The sequence below is a fragment of the Ooceraea biroi genome, chromosome 14, assembly GCF_003672135.1.
Source record: "Ooceraea biroi isolate clonal line C1 chromosome 14, Obir_v5.4, whole genome shotgun sequence".
NCBI classification, from domain to species: domain Eukaryota; kingdom Metazoa; phylum Arthropoda; class Insecta; order Hymenoptera; family Formicidae; genus Ooceraea; species Ooceraea biroi.
In genome coordinates this window covers 4453494-4469143 of record NC_039519.1, presented here as the reverse complement: position 1 = coordinate 4469143, position 15650 = coordinate 4453494, and the positions used below count along the sequence as shown (strand labels likewise).

General features: G+C 41.5%; 1 protein-coding gene across 8 annotated transcripts in view; it reads left to right on the top strand.

Moving 5' to 3' along the window:
• The window catches only part of LOC105284432, a 94626-nt gene that overhangs the window by 13018 nt on the left and 65958 nt on the right, over positions 1–15650 (top strand). Inside the window, exon 2 of one of the 8 annotated variants that reach the window (XM_020033298.2) lies at positions 12906–13024. The exons of 3 other annotated variants lie outside the window; for them this stretch is intronic. The gene's annotated coding sequence lies outside the window, so the exon portion shown is untranslated. 4 more of the 8 variants (XM_020033296.2, XM_020033295.2, XM_026975088.1 and 1 more) reach the window with 4 other exon arrangements.

The window sequence follows — 15650 nt, the reverse complement described above, 5'->3', positions numbered from 1 at the left end:
GACGCCGCGACGGAGTTCACTGGCCACTCCAGGATCCCCTTAACGCTCTCTTACGGGCGAGATCATGTAGCCGTCGCAGGTTGGAGAGAAATGGTGGTATTAAAAATTAAAAAATTACAAGAATCGTTTTTTTCTCAATATTTTGTGCTCTTCCACAATTTATTCTTGCATTAGGCACATTTCCGTACTCTTGTTAGCATAAAATGTTTAAAACACGAAGGCTTTGCTAAGGAGGGCAGTTCTAGCATACTTTTGACTACTAAATGGAAGTTACATTGTATTAAGCTATCGCTGTAACGACCAATTCGTTATCTTGGGTTCCATTACAACCCACATTACTCATGCGAGATTAACCTTTTAATGTGACCTCGAAATAGCATAGCATGCATTACGTTCCTTAGAACATAAAAGACTAATTTCTTTCCATTTTCATCGGTTCTATGCTAATTGGTACAATCGGAACTATTCCTCCGTCTCGTTGCGTTCCGCGAGAAAGAGGAAACTTAAAGATTGGGATTTATGCGAGATGAGACCAGGAATGTCTACGTACACCCGCCAATGATCGCGGCACAAAACGCGGTAAACACCGAGAGACTGGTTTGGAAAATGTACCGGAACTAGGCCTGTTCGAAAATAAAGCGACCTATCAGAATGAAGGCTGCAGTTCGTTGACTTATTCAGACCGGCTGCGACGACGTCGCCTGAAATCGATATCGTATCTGATATTTTTGTCAGATACAAGCATGATAATGGGCACTAATAGTTTCTTGCAGCATACGACATATCCGATTTTTGAGGAAGCGAAAATATCGAATTTTCAAATCTGTCCAGACGAAACACGTAGAACTCGAAATTTAACGGTCTGCGTTTCTCCTCTACATCGATCTCCTTCTAAATAATATTTTAGCAAGACTTTTCATAGTTTTATTCACCCATTACTTTTTAATATTCTGGAATTAACGTTCGAGTAGGAAACGTTGGGAGATTCGTTGCGGTTGGGTCGCGCCGTGCCTCGATTCGGGTCGAGATGGTCACGTGCGTATGAACGTCGCGATTGTGGACCGACCCTACGGTCTTACATCTTCGTCGCGACGTGCTGTCGTCTCTAGCGATCACCCTTTTCACGCGTCGAAGAGTGACACGACCCCGCGTTCTCGGGTTCGGTTCGGTTCGACTGCTCTCGGCTCGGCTCGACTTTGAGTCACGACCGCCACGACGGAGCTATCGACCGTTCTGGGTTTCGCGAGATAATAATAATCCGGTTGAAATATATTTGGCGACGAGAGCGACGTTGTACTTTCTAAAAACCGCCGTTTACGCGCGCCGACACGGCGAAAAACAGGCCCGCGCGCGTACACGAAGCGACACGAAGTTGGCCGCGAATCCACGCTTTTCCCCGCCTTGTGCGCCGCTCGTTAAAATACTCCTCTCCTTATCTCCGTTAAAATTGCGAAGGGACGTCGCGTCGGGAGACACGTTCGTAAGGCGTGTTGAAATGTTGCGTGCGTTTATTTGTTACTGACATATCGATCGACTAGAAAACGACCTTGCGTTGGTCACCTAATCCTTCTCTCGATAAATATAATAAGTTTATGATGCACAATGAGCGATAATAATTTACCGGCGTGCTATTCTTAGGCCTGATACACACAAGAATTCGAGGAATCGGAATGCACGTGCAATTAACCAACATACATCCCGTTAACAAAACGCCGCGTACATTATCTAAGATGGGCTCCACGCGACGAGCGGTGATAGCGTCTGTTGAAGATTCAAGAAAAAACGGGATTCTTATTGGGCGGGGCGTTGCACCAACGATTCCGCCGCTCCTGGGAGCGGCGGCGGCGGCAATGAAGACAGAAGAGCATCGTTTATTTTGACTTGGCGCATCAGCGAGCGCCAGTCGCGGCCCAACGTTGTCCGTCGTCCGTGTGCAATCGCTAGCGAGGATGCATTATGTACAGGGTGATCCATTTTATCGACAGCATGACTGACGAGATGTCGAAGCTACGTGAAGGAAAAAAATAAGTCGAAATGAGGAACAAAATTTAACTCTCTTCCTCGGCGAAAAATTAATTTTCGAAGATCAGAGAATGTTATCCCTCCAAGACACTTAAGGGGGGAGCCTGCTTTAGAACGCTGAAAATAAGGTATATTTTACGAATTGTTTTTGGAGAAACTATACAGCGGATCATTATAAAACTTTTATGCATTTATTAGTACATGTTTAAAGATAAAAAAATTATTTTTTTATTTGAATGTATCGCTTGTAGAGGTCGTCCTGGAGAAATCTTAGTGCAGCCGCGTCGCCGGCATTGCAAATTGCTGAGCATTCTCCTGCCTCCAAATTTCGTCTAAACTGAAAAATTGAAATATGTTCTCGTTATTTATGAGTTCCCATCGTCGATGAACCAAAGAGAGAAGAAAAAAGTTGAAAAGTGCCAAAATGGTGGAGCTTAGAACACAAAAGTACGATTTTTAGGCAAAGTTGTTGAACTTTTTCATGCAAAAATAATTGTTTAACTTAATGTTTTTATGAATATTAAAGGTTCATCGACGATGGGAATTCATAAATAACGAGAAAATATTTCAATTTTTCAGTTTGGATGAAATTTGGAGGCAGGAGAATGCTCACCAATTTACAATGCATTTATTAGTACATGTTTAAAGATAAAAAAAATTATTTTTTGATTTGAATGTATCGCTTGTAGAGGTCGTCCTGGAGAAATCTTAGTGCAGCCGCGTCGCCGGCATTGCAAATTGGTGAGCATTCTCCTGCCTCCAAATTTCGTCTAAACTGAAAAATTGAAATATGTTCTCGTTATTTATGAGTTCCCATCGTCGATGAACCAAAGAGAGAAGAAAAAAGTTGAAAAGTGCCAAAATGGTGGAGCTTAGAACACAAAAGTACGATTTTTAGGCAAAGTTGTTGAACTTTTTCATGCAAAAATAATTGTTTAACTTAATGTTTTTATGAATATTAAAGGTTCATCGACGATGGGAATTCATAAATAACGAGAAAATATTTCAATTTTTCAGTTTGGATGAAATTTGGAGGCAGAAGAATGCTCGCCAATTTACAATGCATTTATTAGTACATGTTTAAAGATAAAAAAAATTATTTTTTGATTTGAATATATCGCTCGTAGAGGTCGTCCTGGAGAAATCTTAGTGCAGCCGCGTCGCCGGCATTGCAAATTGGTGAGCATTCTCCTGCCTCCAAATTTCGTCTAAACTGAAAAATTGAAATATGTTCTCGTTATTTATGAGTTCCCATCGTCGATGAACCAAAGAGAGAAGAAAAAAGTTGAAAAGTGCCAAAATGGTGGAGCTTAGAACACAAAAGTACGATTTTTAGGCAAAGTTGTTGAACTTTTTCATGCAAAAGTAATTGTTTAACTTAATGTTTTTATGAATATTAAAGGTTCATCGACGATGGGAATTCATAAATAACGAGAAAATATTTCAATTTTTCAGTTTGGATGAAATTTGGAGGCAGAAGAATGCTCGCCAATTTACAATGCATTTATTAGTACATGTTTAAAGATAAAAAAATTATTTTTTGATTTGAATATATCGCTCGTAGAGGTCGTCCTGGAGAAATCTTAGTGCAGCCGCGTCGCCGGCATTGCAAATTGGTGAGCATTCTCCTGCCTCCAAATTTCGTCTAAACTGAAAAATTGAAATATGTTCTCGTTATTTATGAGTTCCCATCGTCGATGAACCAAAGAGAGAAGAAAAAAGTTGAAAAGTGCCAAAATGGTGGAGCTTAGAACACAAAAGTACGATTTTTAGGCAAAGTTGTTGAACTTTTTCATGCAAAAGTAATTGTTTAACTTAATGTTTTTATGAATATTAAAGGTTCATCGACGATGGGAATTCATAAATAACGAGAAAATATTTCAATTTTTCAGTTTGGATGAAATTTGGAGGCAGGAGAATGCTCGCCAATTTACAATGCATTTATTAGTACATGTTTAAAGATAAAAAAAATTATTTTTTGAGTTGAATATATCGCTCGTAGAGGTCGTCCTGGAGAAATCTTAGTGCAGCCGCGTCGCCGGCATTGCAAATTGGTGAGCATTCTCCTGCCTCCAAATTTCGTCTAAACTGAAAAATTGAAATGTGTTCTCGTTATTTATGAATTCCCATCGTCGATGAACCAAAGAGAGAAGAAAAGAGTTGAAAAGTGCCAGAATGGTGGAGCTTAGAACACAAAAGTACGATTTTTAGGCAAAATTTTTGAACTTTTTCATGCAAAAGTAATTGTTTAACTTAATGTTTTTATGAATATTAAAGGTTCATCGACGATGGGAATTCATAAATAACGAGAAAATATTTCAATTTTTCAGTTTGGATGAAATTTGGAGGCAGGAGAATGCTCACCAATTTACAATGCCTCCAGGACGACCTCTACAGGCGATATATTTAAATAAAAAAATATTTTTTTATCTTTAAACATGTACTAATAAATGCATCAAAGTTTTATAATGTCCACTGTATAGTTTCTCCAACAAAATTCGTAAAATTATACCTTATTTTCAACGTTCTAAAGCAGGCTCCCCCCTTAAATCTGCCCGAGATGAAAGAGACGCGGAATAGCGCATAATAGGCTAAACACGTATCTCCTCTCGTCCGCAGACGAAGCCTTAATAATAAAGGGAATAGGATTCCACGTAATTCTACGAATGTCAGATTATAACCAGTTAAAATTGAATGTCAGTCGGCCGCGCGCGGCGGCGGCGGCGGCGGCGGCGGCGGCGGGCGAATACGGAATCGCGAGGTAGAATATCGCTGTCATATCCGAGACGTAACAAGATTCGGAAACTCGCGGAATGAATAATTGCTGGTCGTGTGTCGGAGTCGTCGCGCGAGGTCACCAACCAACCGAGCGACCGACCGACGTTGATTTACGGGGTTCGAATCACGGACATGCCACGGGCGCGCGCACGCACACACGTACGGACACACGCAGAAAAGAGGGAGAGAGCAAAGTACACAAGCGGAACGGCCCTTTCGGTTTTTATAACCTCCAGCAGGTGGGGCGTTTTAATCGATAACGGCGAGGTATCGCGCGCACGGCAAGACTCGTCCGTTCCGGGTTTAAAGTAGCGCACGAACGCGTTCCGCTTTTTCTCCCCCCCTCCCCCTCCCGCCCCCCCACGCCTCCCACTACATAGAAACACGCGCGAACGGTATCTTTAACTTTTCTTACGGTCGCTTTTCCATCGAGATTTACCGTCATCTCTCTACGCGAGCCGGTGTTTCGAGAAAGTCGATACTACTAAGCAAGATCGAGCGTAGCCGTTGTCGTTGTCCTCGTGGTTGTCGTTCTCGTTCTCGCTGTGTTGCCGCTGCTCGTGCCCGTGCCCGTCGTTTTCAAGCGGAGCGTAAACCGCTGCGCGGCCGCCCGCGCGCCCGCGCGGTACGTGCGATGCACGCTCGCTACAACGATCCAAAAATATCCTTTGACACGACGTTTCTGAACTTTCTCTCCTCGGCCGCGGTGTTTTATACGACGCAACGATTCTAAAAATACGCCGAAGCGATCCGTGTAAATCGATGCGCATCTACACGGCAACTATGCGGCACTTATGCGATCGAGATCGAGAAATAATTCATTCGTCGTCGCTTCCGCTGCTCATTGCTGGCTGGAAAGTCGGGATCGCCTCTGCGAGTGCAATATTGCGCAATAATTCGCAACTCGCTGCCCCTGGCATCGGCTTTTGCAGTTTTCAACGACTCGGCAGTCGCGAAACTGTTCGATCCTCATGTCAAATTTCGTCGTCCGCGCGTCACGCTGTCTCTCCCCCTTCCGCTCATTCGCCCACTTAATCATTTAAGTAGAGCGTGGAAATTTTTTATAAATATTAGTCATTATGGTATCCGGTACTTCAACGATGGTATATTTCATTAATATAATAATAGTATTTCATTGTCATGAACGAATCCCTTACCCGACTAGAAACGTTGTCAGGCTTACCTAATATGTTATAAGGACCTGACGTGGTTGGCGCAAGGTAATCCTGAATAAGGTATACCTAAGAATATCCTCATCAGGTTCAAATATGTATGACCTTTTTAGGGTTAAAATAATAAGGAACATATTAGGACCTTCTTACGTTATGCCTGATATTTCAAAGTACAAATTTCGTTGAGGTTCACATTATTAGTACCTACTAAGGATCTTATTCCTTCATCCTGATATTTTTTAAAATTTAGAGCTAAAGGTTTCCCACATCTGGTCCTACATCGGGCCATACGTAGTTTATCATATTATAATGTACGTTATATACTTAATGTAGAAAGAATAGTAATTTCTACTTAATTTGCGAGTAGTAATTATTTTTATATCATATACATTTCAATGTACTCGATTATGGAACAATAAGAGACAAAAATCAACACAAGTGTGTTTTCCGCCTCTGATTCACCAAGCGACCGATAGATGGCCAGGTCAGGCGTGACGTTCTCGCAAGAAACATTTGGTTAGCACCTTACAAATAACCATCTGGAAAACCGATCCGATACTCTTTTCTTCTCTTCTTTTGGACTCTTACTTAGAACATATACTAGTAGTATATGTCCTAAGGACTCTTACACTCGCCGAAAATATCAAGTTTTAGTAATCCTTTAGACGACTTGGTGCTGTCTGGGTAGCAAGGATTTAGTAATTCAACCCGATGTAAGCCTGATGAGGATATCCAGATAAGGACCTAACTATTGCGCTGCGTTACATGACTGATCAGGTCCTGATGAATTTACCTGATCAGGACCTGATAATAAAATAAGGTCAACCTGATCAGGACCACTGGATAAATTTCTAGTCGGGTATTTGGCATTACGGCCCACGCGGTCAGTTTCTCCAGTTTTCTGTTTCCCCAGTTGCCGAACTTGCTAGGTAACCGAGCGGCGATAGCAGACACTCGTGCGTGGGAAATTGTAATCGAAAATGCGAGTACAAGCGGAGGAGTTAAAGCGGGAAAATTCACGACGGCAGGTCTGACGACGGGCGAGCTCATTGTTACGTTTTAGCGAATCTGCGCTTCGCCTGGATATCCCGATATGAAATCGCCTCTACTTTCGCCGTCGCGCTTCGCGCGCGCGCGTGCGCGACAATCGATACCGACCGGGAAAAGAGGAATAGTCAAGCGAAAGTGTAGACAGAGTAAAGAGATGCGAAGAGCAAGTGTGCGAGGTACATCATCCGCAAGGGGAGGCGAGCGAGCGAGCCAGCTAGCGTGGCTCTCACTTGCGGAATTCACTAACGCGCTCGTGCTCGCGCGCTCCGCTTCGCCGAAAAGTCAAGGCTTTTGTCAAGGATATAAGGAGGAGTGGAACGTAAAGCCAGTGTCAGAACGCTCGAAATATGTCATCTGTTCAGTCGACAACTCCGCGAATTGGTCGTTATTGAAACAGATTTAGTAGCGACGAAATCACATCAACTTTAGTTTGACCCAAAGATTTATCTTCTCTTGATTTTTGTATTGTTTTACGTTAAAAGAGGCAGAAAGAACGAGAGAGAGAGAGAGAGGTACAGCTTCAGTTGCACAAATAGCTACTCGGAGCATGAGATTTTGCACGGATACGAGTATACTTTGGGCATTAGTCTTGAAATGGAAGAGTCGTTAAAATCCTCGCCGAGCGCACGAGATCCTGATGGGGATCCCGTCGGGCAATTGGAGGGTTACGGAGGGCAACTGTCTCCACGCTCGTCTTCGGAGGGAATGAGCTCTCGGTGCAGCAGCGCTCCGAGAAGTGGAACTCGCATGCGTGTAGCGTGTTTGCGCGGCAGGGAGGAGAATCGCGCGCGCGGCGATGTGAGTGCTTCTTGCCGGGTCCTCTCGAGCTAGCCAGCAGGCTAGAAGGGGAAGGGATAGAGCGCGATCGTGGCGTGGTGGATGGTGGGGGGAGGAGATGCGAGACGCGGCGCACCAGTGGTGAATGGATGAAGCTGAAGGCGAGGGTGGGGGTGGATACGGCGGCTGCAAGCGGCGCAACGGGGAGGGGAGGGAGAGTACGGGATCGGAAGATATCTGGACTCCATGATGTAAGGAGACAAGGGGTGTGCTCACATGCGTGTTTACGTTAGCCGGCCAATAAGATGTCCTCCAGTCCGGCTGCGTCACTGCGAAAGAGCTTTGCGTTCGATTGTGTGCAGTCGCGACACACATATACACGTGGTGGGTACGCGCGCACGCACTTATCGCCAGAGTATCGATACCTCATCTTTGATACCGAGTATTTTTATGCACGTACACATAGAGAAAGTCGTACTCCGTCTTTTAGTTATGTAGTGCGGATACTATCTGGAGTGTATTAAGGGGGGAACCTGCTTTAGAACGTTGAAAATAAGGTATAATTTTACGAATTTGTTTTGGAGAAACTATACAGCGGATCATTATAAAACTTTGATGCATTTATTAGTACATGTTTAAAGATAAAAAAAATTATTTTTTTATTTGAATATATCGCCTGTAGAGGTCGTCCTGGAGGCATCTTAGTGCAGCCGGCATTATAAATTGGCGAGCATTCTCCTGCCTCCAAATTTCATCCAAACTGAAAAATTGAAATATTTTCTCGTTATTCATGAATTCCCATCGTCGATGAACCTTTAATATTCATAAAAACATTAAGTTAAACAATTACTTTTGCATGAAAAAGTTCAACAACTTTGCCTAAAAATCGTACTTTTGTGTTCTAAGCTCCACCATTTTGGCACTTTTCAACTTTTTTCTTCTCTCTTTGGTTCATCGACGATGGGAACTCATAAATAACGAGAACATATTTCAATTTTTCAGTTTAGACGAAATTTGGAGGCAGGAGAATGCTCACCAATTTGCAATGCCGGCGACGCGGCTGCACTAAGATTTCTCCAGGACGACCTCTACAAGCGATATATTCAAATCAAAAAATAATTTTTTTATCTTTAAACATGTACTAATAAATGCATTGTAAATTGGTGAGCATTCTCCTGCCTCCAAATTTCATCCAAACTGAAAAATTGAAATATTTTCTCGTTATTTATGAATTCCCATCGTCGATGAACCTTTAATATTCATAAAAACATTAAGTTAAACAATTATTTTTGCATGAAAAAGTTCAACAACTTTGCCTAAAAATCGTACTTTTGTGTTCTAAGCTCCACCATTTTGGCACTTTTCAACTTTTTTCTTCTCTCTTTGGTTCATCGACGATGGGAACTCATAAATAACGAGAACATATTTCAATTTTTCAGTTTAGACGAAATTTGGAGGCAGGAGAATGCTCACCAATTTGCAATGCCGGCGACGCGGCTGCACTAAGATTTCTCCAGGACGACCTCTACGAGCGATATATTCAAATCAAAAAATAATTGTTTTTATCTTTAAACATGTACTAATAAATGCATTGTAAATTGGTGAGCATTCTCCTGCCTCCAAATTTCATCCAAACTGAAAAATTGAAATATTTTCTCGTTATTTATGAATTCCCATCGTCGATGAACCAAAGAGAGAAGAAAAGAGTTGAAAAGTGCCAAAATGGTGGAGCTTAGAACACAAAAGTACGATTTTTAGGCAAAGTTGTTGAACTTTTTCATGCAAAAGTAATTGTTTAACTTAATGTTTTTATGAATATTAAAGGTTCATCGACGATGGGAATTCATAAATAACGAGAACACATTTCAATTTTTCAGTTTAGACGAAATTTGGAGGCAGGAGAATGCTCACCAATTTGCAATGCCGGCGACGCGGCTACACTAAGATTTCTCCAGGACGACCTCTACAAGCGATATATTCAAATCAAAAAATAATTTTTTTATCTTTAAACATGTACTAATAAATGCATTGTAAATTGGTGAGCATTCTCCTGCCTCCAAATTTCATCCAAACTGAAAAATTGAAATATTTTCTCGTTATTTATGAATTCCCATCGTCGATGAACCTTTAATATTCATAAAAACATTAAGTTAAACAATTATTTTGCATGAAAAAGTTCAACAACTTTGCCTAAAAATCGTACTTTTGTGTTCTAAGCTCCACCATTTTGGCACTTTTCAACTTTTTTCTTCTCTCTTTGGTTCATCGACGATGGGAACTCATAAATAACGAGAACATATTTCAATTTTTCAGTTTAGACGAAATTTGGAGGCAGGAGAATGCTCACCAATTTGCAATGCCGGCGACGCGGCTGCACTAAGATTTCTCCAGGACGACCTCTACAGGCGATATATTCAAATAAAAAAATAATTTTTTTTATCTTTAAACATGTACTAATAAATGCATCAAAGTTTTATAATGATCCGCTGTATAGTTTCTCCAAAAACAATTCGTAAAATATACCTTATTTTCAGCGTTCTAAAGCAGGCTCCCCCCTTAATACCGTAATGGTATTTTCATCCAATAATAAGACAATTTATCGACTGTTTGAAAGATCTTGTCGATTATATTAATTATACGGTATCGATTGCTTCGCGTTCCTCAAGAACCAAAGAACCTCAGTCGGAAACGCGTCTCACAAAAATATCGCACGAACATTCGTCTGCATATTTCATCGTACGTGGGAGTATTATTGTACCAACGTACGTAAATTCTTTCTAATATCAAAAACTACTTTCGCAACAAACAAAGGAGAATTCCCGTACTTTAAGAATAGATCATTAACTAAATAATCATAAAATAAATTTAAGCATTCCCGAGCTGCCGAAGATGACGTCAACATTGCCGAGGAAAACGTGGAGCAGCGTCGGCATTTTTTCCGTTGTACTCGGTACTGAAAAATTTAAATACGCGCGGGTGTGGCGTTTTGGTTGCGAGCGAAAGTATCGTGCGAAGTTGCGGGAGAACTCGGCTCTTGCGTCACGTTGTTTTTTGCCATCCGAATAAGTTAGCGCGGGGAGTATCGTGAGACGAATCGTTCCCGCGTCGTCCGCGGTAGGGGTGGGGAGGCTGGAGCTGGATGCCGCAAGGTACCTTAAAGGCAACATCCTCAAGGTGGACGACCAAGTGAACCATTAGTGCATACAGTGCGCGCGCTGTGTCCACTGTACGTGATGACTCAGCTCCCACCGAGCGAACCGTAATGTCGGAACGTTTGATTAGATTTCAAGAAACTTTCAGCATGCATGCGCCTGCGGTTCCTTGCGATACCTGTTGAGCAATTGTTTGTTCACCAGTATCATACATAATATTTTCATATTTCCATCAAGACTGTCTAATAAAAATTTGAATCTCTCTCTCTCTTATTACAGCTTTTTGATAATTAATAATAATGAATGATTTTATTTTTATTCAATTTTTATTAGACAGTCCGTTTTGTATTTTGTTAACAAAACACGTTTGAAAACACAATGTTACTTCCCGTAAAAGTATCGTAGAAATTCCCGCTGGAAAGAAAGGTTAAAGAATGAATTCGAAGCAGGTTAAATATGCATTATCTTTCGAACAGAAACGTTTTAGAATCGTTTCAATGACTATACCCAATGGCTAGTGTTGTTGTTCTTCTTGTGTTGCTGTAACTAGAAGATCGATCGTAGAAGAACGAAAGAAAGAGAAAGAGAGAGAGAGAGCTAGGTTGTCCCGTACAGCTGATATTTGCCATTTTTGCTACTGTCGCGCATTCAACTCGGCGGATCGACCCGGGCCGTACCTTCGACACCACCGGCGCAATTCAAACGCGCGTCAGATGCTTTCTCCTGCAGTATTTCCCACTGCGCGAAAATCGATCGCCCTCATTGCGTGCTTGGTATACGTATCCCGATGTAATCGCTATATCTCCGTTGGCTGCTGCGGATCTCCCGCCAAATACGTGATATTTTTTTACTGAACAGAAAGATGTCTGAAATTTGTCACGAAGATGGGTCTTTCTCGCGTACAACGTTTTTGAACGACTTTTTAATATTTCTCGGTACTAAAGTATCGCAATGCCCCTGGATCATTTGAGGTCGAAGACGGTATAATTAATTATTTTTACGGACTTTTCCAACTCGAACAACATGCAAAATACTAAAATTCTAGTAACTAACGTAAACTTTTAAAGTAGAGAGCTGCATTGTGCCCGAGCACAAATATTATTACGTGTCTGTGCCTGCACCACACACACACACACACATTAGTTCTCGCTATATGCACATAAAATTTTCTATGGACATTTTACATTAAATTTCCATGTAATATAGCTACATTCACGACGGGTCAATAACCGGTCATCCCAATTGCCGAACACTTATCCTAAACCTGACGCAACCATAATTTCTTTCCCTCGTCTGGTATATTCCATCTCCCGTGCATTTTACGGATAATGAGTGTGTAACGACATCTTCAACTGATGCTAATAACGCGCATCTCTACCTTTTTTCTCCTTACGTTGATTCGCATTTGATCAATCGATTTGCATGTTAATTCGTCCTCGCGTATAGTTAGCCCGCGCGGATATGTACGGTGCATAATTGCTGTCGATTACGCGGAAAATAGAGAGGTCGAAACACGGAATATTCTGTGAAGTTACAAGTGTTTCGTTATCGCGTGACCAGATATTGTGCATACCGGCAAGTCTGTAACGTAATTAGTTTCCACAAGCACTTGTCTGAGACAGAGAGAGAGAGAGAAAAAATCGAGGAACGACCGATCGGTCAATGGATTCCTCACGATATTTATGACAATCAACTGTAGCAAAATCGACCATGAAATGAAATGAAAACATTTTCGAGAGCAGTGAGGTCGAAATAATTTCGAGGAGAGAACTGCACTCGCAGAGTAAGGATGATTCTTGTGAGTCACCAAATACTCGTCATCAAAATCGAAATTCACCGAAATTATATCGATTTCAGTCTTGAAAAATTTAGTCTCTTATTTATCTATTTGTTATAATTGCTTATTATTTAACGAAACTTATTATTTTAACGAAAGGTATATTTTGTTCCGCAGGAGTGTACTGGTTGCTGTCGGTTGGTGTCGGACGAGCGGGATGTTTTAGCACGAAAGTCGACGCCCGAGTCGGATAGGAGAAACGGCGAGAAGAAGCGAAGAGGCGGCAGCAGCGGACGGTACCGAGGAAAGCTCCTCTGACCGCGTAAAAGCCGAAGGGGGGAGACGAGAGGAGGAAGAGGAGGACCATTTGTTGTGACCTCTCGTCGTGTATGAGTACGCCCGCGCCTCGAGTCAGAGAACCGGGAGTGTTTTCCTCGGGTTTTCGGCCATTCCGCGATTTGTCCGTATGCTGCGAGTGTGTGTATTATTTCCCTATCTCTCTCTCTCTTTCTCTGCAAATAAAATATAAAATGACAATTCGCAAATATCGAATGGCAGCATTGGGATAATCGTAAAGCAACACCTTTGAAATATTATCTTTGCGAGTAACCGCAGAACGAATTTACCAAAAAATAATAAAAACTCGGATTGGCGCGTTAAAGCAATTGATAACTGTACCAAAGGCAAATTACTATTTTCACGATTCATCTCGAAAGTTTCTCGTTGCTATATCGAAATAAATATAAATTTTAGTAAAACCTTCTCAGTATTCTTCCGCCATCGCGTTCGTTTTTGGATTAGCCAACGTGCCGACGCGACGTGACAAAAACTGAGTCCGCGATTATCTGGTAATTTCGCTAATTCGCTTGAACTTTGACTATAATTTCGCTGGGAGGCCAACGACGCGATCAGCACCGACAGCGATGGAAGTGCTAGCGGTGACGCCGTAGCGCGATTCTGTCGTGGGAATGGTAATAAGCTCGGTCGCGGCTCGGTGGCAACGGGGACGATATTAATAACGGCGATGACGAGTCGCAGGTGGAATACGGAGCGCACAAGGCGCGGGTCAATGAGGAAATTCTCGGGCGTAAGGTGCGCCTATCTCGAGTGTTACTAGACTGCAGGGAACGGGACAAAGAGAGGGAGAGGGACCAGAGGCAGAAAGAGTGGAAGAAAAGAAACGAAGTGGGGGGGGGGGAAGACGGAATACCGAGCGAAACGAACGATTGGCGGAAAAAGATCGAGGCGCATCACACGGCGAGGCACGCGGCAAGGTCGGGAAAAAATATGCGGACTGTTGCGCGAACAGCTGAACCGGAAGTCGGACGGGCGCCGCGGTTCCCCTAATCGGCCACTGTCGCCAATCGCTCCGGTTAAAGCGACTTCGTGTTTCGTGTGATTATGTCTAGAGCGAGTGGGAAAGTCGTAGGCTCGACATAATGTTGGTTATTTTGTCTGGTTTACTAGATCCATGTGTGTGTGTTTCGCTGATAGCTCTCGTAACCTTTCAAGTTAGGAATACTGGCAGGAGTGTTTTTTACGGCAATATTGATGGTCCATTCTTACGCCGAGTCTTAAGTATACCTTTTAGATACTAATACAGCTATTTGATTGGCTAACAAATATCTTAAGATGATATTTAAGACGAGCTTAATGTAAGAACAGACCAGACACGTAAAACGTGTACGCGCGTGAAATGCCATTTTTGCAACATCTTAATCATGAAATTTCGCTTTATGACTCCAATCTGATTTTCTTTTTAAGATACATAAATATTCAGATTATTATCAATATTAATTACGCACAAGTTTCAATATTTTCCTTAAAGATAAAATCGTCGAAAAATTAAAATCGATGATGAACCTCGGACTGAGAAAAGCTGCACCCACAGAAAAGATTTCTGGACTTAATGCTATTACTCTTTAATCTATCATAAACTAAGATCGCTATAGCGACAATCATATTTATTATTGAAAAGAAGCATATTTTAATCTTGAATAGAAAATTCGAAAATCTAGATTCAAATAATCTTGGTGCTATCTCATTAATTTTCTCAGAAGGATTTAGATACAAATTTCTAGCAAGTTCAAAATATTCTTGATTTCAGAATATTGTGAGATCTAAAAGACATCTTATTCTATTCTTGTAAGAGAATTTGTAGAATCTGCACAAAACGGCCAATATTTATGTGTTGCAATCGAAAATCGGGAAAGTGTTTCTGTTATTTACAATGAATAAGTGCAAAAGATATGGAAATGTCTTATCTCGAATCTTATTTCTCAAGTAAGTATATTGTATATACTTACTTGCATTTCCATATCTTTTAATATTTCTTGCATTGTAAATAACAGAAACACTTTCCCGATTTTCGATTGCAACACATAAATATTGGCCGTTTTATCGGAATAAAGGACGCAGAAGCGCCGAGTCGACGAGCGACTGTGAGAAAATGATGCGTCGACATGGACAAAGCCTACTATAAAGTGGCGCTAATATCAAATTATTCTACATAGAAGAATATATAAGCATAAATTTGTACATGTTACTCTTGTCTCGAGACAGTAAGACAATCTTATTTAATTCGAGAGAGAAGAATCGAAATTACTGATTTAAATTAAAAATTGTTTTATTGTCATATTTTTTATACTTGTAATACGATTAAATTAGTCGAGAATATTTTTCGTCCTGTTATCAGAAATCCTTTCTGAGGGTGCACGGATTAATCGCGATGTAATCATTGATTATCACTTGGCCTTCCATTTTCATACTTACCATTGGCATCGATCATAACTCCAAGCTTGTTTGATTAAACTGTTTTGTCCTCCTGTTTTGTTTAGACATAGTTTACGCGATTACGTGACCAGTGTCTTTTATAACTGGTACACGACGATTGTCAACCCTCTCGCTACACCCACAGAAAAG